Here is a 6,178-nt window from a genome sequence, read left to right on the forward strand (position 1 = left end):
GCAGCAGGATCCTAAAGAGATAGAGACTCTACATCTGCCTTAGAAGCCTCCTCCACTCCTCACTGCTGGAACCTAAGCCGGCTGTTTTAGCCATTGATGTGTTGGTTATAAATGGAAAGTGACAAAAGTGTGTAGACCATGGCGTCATTGTGTCTCCTGCAATGTCCTTGCCCTTACAAAGTCAGAAACAGGCAAGAGTGTTTTTTAAAATCCTTCATCTGCATATATCCAAGATCAATGTAGAAAATGTCCTCCTACATTTCTTGAGGAAGGATTTACCAGGGAGAACAGTCTGCACAGAGTATTTTACTAGAGCTTAGGCCCTAGCTAGAGCTTAAGCCTTAGGGGATAATATTGGTGAAGGTGTCCATTAAAAGAATTTCACCTTTTTTTTTTTAAGAAGAAAGGATAAGAGCAGGTGCAAAATAATCATCTCTTACCTAGCATTACACTTCACTGCTGAGCAAAAAATTAATATGCATATTATTATATTCACCTTCATAATTATTGAAGTGGAGGGACAGATATTACAATCCTAGTTTAGAGGTGAAGAAGGTATAGCTAAGAATTTAAGAGAATTGGTCAATTTCATTGCTAAGTGTTTTCCCATCCCCTGGATCCATCCTCTTTGCCCTGTGACTTTTAGTTCTTCTCACAAAGGGAGTGGAGAACGTTACCCCACCCCTTGGTTCTGACTTTGACTTTGTGACGCGTTGGCCAAGGGAAGAAGAGGAAAGCAAAGTTGTCGATTCTGAGTTTGAGTCTCAAGAGGACTTGTGTGCAGACCCTCCACCCACGGCATGAGATAGACATGCCCAGCTCAGCCTCTGGGACCCCAGAGAAGGATGAGAGAACCTTGGAGCAGAGCCACCCTGGCTAAACCCAACCTGGGCCAGCTGGCTAGATATTTGAGGTTAAGAAATGGTTGGTGTGTTAAGCCAGTGACTTCTGTCTTGGTTTGTCACCTGTCACATGTCACAGTGCCCTAAACCACCCAGCTAGTTAGGAGCAGAGGTAGAAATGTAGTCATTCTTTTCAACTCCAAAACCACTGACATCGTATGATGTCAGATTTCTTCCTACACACATCTGAGACTAGGCAGCTTTTGAGTCCTGAGACTAAGAAACTTTCTTTCAGGAAGCTGTGCCTTACCTGTCAACGTATCTGTCACTATGCCCTAACATGCACCTCAGCTACAGCGAGGCCGATGTCCTTTCTGCCAACCACCAGACCCACCATCGTTCTCTTCCCACACACTGTGTCCTGGCAGCCCTCTCCTTCCTCCCAGCTCAGCCAAATCTGCTTCTTTGCAGCCCACTTCTAAACCAGCCATTTGGGATACTCTCCCACTCCCCAATTCTTTGCTTACCTGGCATGTGGCATTCCTGTGCGGCCTCATCCCATGCAGTCAAACCCTGAACGTCTCATCTCAAACAAGAGCCACACACAGGAACCCTCCCTCTGTGGTGCACCTATAAATAATCAGGTGACTGCATTAGATAAATAAATAGCGTGACCTAGACTGCTAAGGAGGCTAAATTAGCACGCTCCTTTTTTGCTTCTTATACATGTGCAATTGTTACACATCTCCAGACTGCTAAAAAGCCAAACACAAAGATTCTGTGACATTACCTTGATCCCTTGTTGTCTGACATAGTGCTGGAAAAGAAAGAAGTGTACCTTACCCGGAGAGAAGTTGCCTCCACTCTCCACCAGGTGTCTCCTCGGGTTCAGCCATTGCCAGCAACCCCATAAAACAGGCTGCCAAGAGCTCTGCCAAGAGCCCGGCACAGCACAGGGAAGCCCGCCTCCCCTAAAGACCGCCGGGCTGTTACAAGCCAGAGCAAAGCAGACCAAGTCTCATCTTCAAAACATTACCTTCCCTGCGTGCAGCGTGGGGACACGGATACTTAAAAGAACACACCTTTTGAAACAGACCTCATGGATCATTACTTATCAAAGATCACCAGTTCTTCTTTTAAAATTTAATTTCTGCCTTCAGGGAACAACCTAATTTCCATGCATATCACATCCATTACCCCTAGTATACAGGTGGTTTATTATCCTATTTTGGTATTTTTTCAAATATGTCCTTTTTGGAACTTATGCATTGGAAAGCAAACTGAATCAGCTGTAATAACATAGCCTTCGCTCTCCTCTTCTTCCCAGCCTTCTCGGAAACTGCTGTACTTGGAACTGTGGCCATATAGAAGACTTGCCAGAAACTCTCATCCCGAGGGCCTGTTTTCACTGGGGGCAGGTGCTGTGGGGCCAGGTCAGGAGAGCCGGGCAGTCAGTGAAGGGGAGGGAGGGGAGCCTGCTGGCTCCTGAGCAGAAAGGCAGTGGTTCCCACTGCAGAGCTGGGTGAGAGTGAGGCCTCCTGACAAGGAGCTTCTCTTTCATATAAAGCATGTGGACCTGGTATTATTTCCTTCTATTTCTTTTCAAACTTTGCCCTGCATATTAATTTTAACACAGATCCCTCAGATGTGTGTGGGGGTGGAGAGCTGTACGTGCCCACGTGTTTAAGCACCATCGTCTGTCCTGAGCCCTACGTTGTCTAGATACGGCCTGGCTTGATGCAAGAGAGGCAGGAAACATCACTGGCCCACTCACTAATCCCCATTCCCATGGCAACTCACGGGCCCTAACGATCTCACACATGGATATCCTGCCTGTGACCTAATCAGGCAGGTCCGGAGAGGACGGGGAACAGGCCTGGTGGACACACGATGTCATGGGGTGAATTGTTCCCCCTCCCCTGCCTAATAAAAAGATACTTTGAAATTCTAATTCTAGTATAGCGCAATGTGAACTTATTTCAGAACAGGGTTTTTACAGAGATAATCAGGTTAAAATGAGGTCATCAGAGTGGGCCTTAATGCAATGTGACTGGTGTATTGTAAAAGAAAATTTGGACACGGAGATGTGTGTGCAGGGAGAATATTGTGTAAAGTGAGGACAGAGATCAGAATGATCTCTGTGTTTTCCAAAGAGTTGTGTGACTACACCCATAGGCTATAAACTGAGCCCCAGTCAAAAAAGAGTATAGAGCCGGGTGTGGTGGGTCATGCCTATAATTCCAGTACTTGGGAGGCCAAGGTGGGTGGATTGCCTGAACTCACAGGTTGGACACCAGCCTGAGCCAGAGAGAGAACTTGTCTCTAAAAATAGCCAGGCATTGTGGCAGGCACCTAGAGTCCCAACTACTCAGGAGGCTGAGGCAAGAGGGTGGCTTAAGCCCAGGAGTTTGAGGTTGCTGTGGGCTATAACGCCGCAGCCCTCTACCAAGGGTGAAAAAGTGAGACTCTGTCTCAAAAAAAAAAAGAGAGAGAGAGTGTCGACCCTGTGTCAGGAGACCTTTTGGCCCCTTTTCATTTCCAGCAACGGGCAGGATGCCCTGGCCTCCGTGAAACCTCATCAGGGCTTCCTGGAAGTGCCAGTGACCAGAACTGAGGAATATAAACAATAAAATAAATCAAATAATAGACATTGGGCTTATTTGGACACTGAGGCTCTCTGCCCTCAGAATCTATTTTTTCCATTTATTTCAGAGTAATATGAGGGTCGGTGTGATTAGGCTACATTGCTTGCGTTTATCAGGTAAAGTCCAAGCTGTGGCTGTGACTCTCTCCCAGGTTGTGGGCCACTTACAAGTGCATTGTCCCCGTTAGGTGGGAACTTACCAAACCCCTGCTCCCGCATCCCCTGAGCTTTTCTCTCATGAGAACACGTTGTTGTTAATCTATAGGTTTCAACTTAGTATTGAATACACGGGAGGCTTAGGAGCATTCTCCAAATCCATCCAAGTTGCAACAAAAGATACAAACGCTCCGTCTTTTTTTGCAGTTGAATAGTATTCCTCGGTGGACATTTAACCACAGTTTATTGATCTATTCATGTTTTGATGGGCACTGGGTTGTTTCCAAGTCTTTATGGTAGTGAATTAAGCTGCTGTAAACATTGGAGGGAAAATGTCCTTATGATAAGATGACATTATTTCTTCGGGGTAGATGCCTAATAGCGGGATTGCAGGATCAAACAGAAGGTCTACTTTTAGTTCTTTGAGGACTCTCTGTACTTCCTTCCATAAAGGCTGGACTAGTTTGCAGTCCTACCAGCTGTGTGGGAGTGTTCCCTTCTCTCCACACCCACGCCACCATCTGTTGCTTTGAGTCCACTGTTATACCACTTTCTCACTCAGAAGTCAGAGTGAAATGGTTAAATTATCACATCACACACCCTCAGTTTTTTAAGACTTGATTCTATTTGTGATGTGTTAGGTAAGAGGGGCGTATTTGAGAATGCCTTTAGTCTTACTATGCCCAGTAAGGGAGCCTTTCTTGAAAAAGCAGTCTTATAAAGACTAGCATGTCCCCATTCCCCTTTTCTCCCCACACACCTCTCCCAAAACTGAAGTCAAGGGTTCTCATACCACTCCAGTCTGACTCAGGGCAGGATGGAGCCAGGCAAGCCCTGAGAAGAATGCACTTTATGGATAGAAAGAGGTCCTTCCCGGGACATCCCTAGGGAGGCTGTCCCCCAGGGAGGCTGTCCCCCAGGGAGGCTGTGCAGAACTCACCACTCAGCTCTGCCTGGGTCTGTGTAGCAGCCACCAGGAAGGCAGAGCTGCAGGTGCAGGAAGCAGCAGCCACAGACAGAGACACGTCCTCTGTACATGGCCCATAAGCTTCAGTACAAGGAAACAATTATTCCAGTGCAGGCAGGCCTGGGACACAGAGAAAGATCAGCCCAAAGTCCAAGGTCAGGGCCATTAAAACTCAGAGCCCTCAAATGGCTCAGAGCATAAAACCACTCCGCCCACTCTGATAGAAGTCCACATGTGACAGCTCCCTAGGGAGACAACACTTGATGCTAGCACCGGATCCACAGCATACCATTCTCAGCTGTCAGTACATGTTTATTCTTTAGTTTTCTTTACAGTTAACTTAATAGTTCCCCCACAGTCTAGACCGGCTCATTCTCAGGCAATCCCTGTATGCTTATTATGAGATCTCAAATAAAAGATCCTTTTCAATTATTAGAAAGATTTCTCTCTTTCTGGTGTCTACCAATTGGCAGCCGCAGTCAGGATCCCAGTTTCTGGGTAAGTGAGACAGATGAAAGCCAACCACAACCCCTCTTGGAGAAGGCTGGCGTAATAAAGGCCTGTTTCCTGATATGCTGCCTCACAAATTCTGAAGCGGCTGCACCTTAATCGCTATTTGGATGCCAGCAACGCAAAATGCCGAGAAAAGCAGCATCTGCTGGTGGAAACAAACCCTGGTTTTGACGCCCTAGGTAACAGAACTAGCCACACAGTCAGCGGTGAGGACCAGTTATTCTCTTTCAAGTTGTGACACAGACCATACATGTACCGGTTAGTCATTCTTCCCTGGGGGAAATGACTGCCCCCGGCTCCCTGCTGACAAAGCTGATCCCTAATTCATTTGCCTCCTTTAACAATCAAAAGCATTTTCCATAAACTGAAGTGAATTTGCTATGTGATAACTCAATCCCCAACTCGGAGGATTTTCCTTCTGCATCAGTTGAAAAACATTTAAATTTTTCTCTTTCTTCGCCAGGTAAGAATCTGTGTGCTTTGGTAGTTTCACTTTTCATCCTGAAAAAGTGGTTCCTCTCATTTTTTGAAATTTAGTGTGTTCTCCAGACTGAATTTAAACAGACCTCAAACCTCCCCTGTATCTTTATAAAGTTCACATAAATTACGGAGACCTGGGAAGGTACGAACCCTGGAAATTATTACGTTTGTCCAAGTGAATAAATACGAGATAGAATTGGGAACCAATTAGAAATTAAACTGACCTCTGGGCTTTCTGGAAACACTCCCTTTTATTTATTTATTTTTCTTTTCTTATTTGTTAGCACTCACAAGCTAGACGGGAGACAGTCCAACCGAGGCTAGATTAAAAAATAACCTCCTTTGTAAATGGCTAGAAGGCTAATTGAGCAATTTTTTTTTTAAACACAGTGCTATCAGAACTATCATTTAATTTGCTGGAGAAAGATAGGTTGTTATATAATTGAATATCAGTTATTAAAGGATTGTTTTGAAGAATATAAATAGTTAAATCTGTTACACTACTTGTAAAAAAAAAAGAAGAAGAAAAGGAAGGAAGGAAGGAAGGAGGGAAGGAAGGGAGGGAGGGAGGGGGGG

The sequence above is a fragment of the Otolemur garnettii genome, unplaced genomic scaffold (assembly GCF_000181295.1).
Source record: "Otolemur garnettii isolate 467f Iridium unplaced genomic scaffold, OtoGar3 scaffold00102, whole genome shotgun sequence".
Lineage (NCBI taxonomy): Eukaryota > Metazoa > Chordata > Mammalia > Primates > Galagidae > Otolemur > Otolemur garnettii.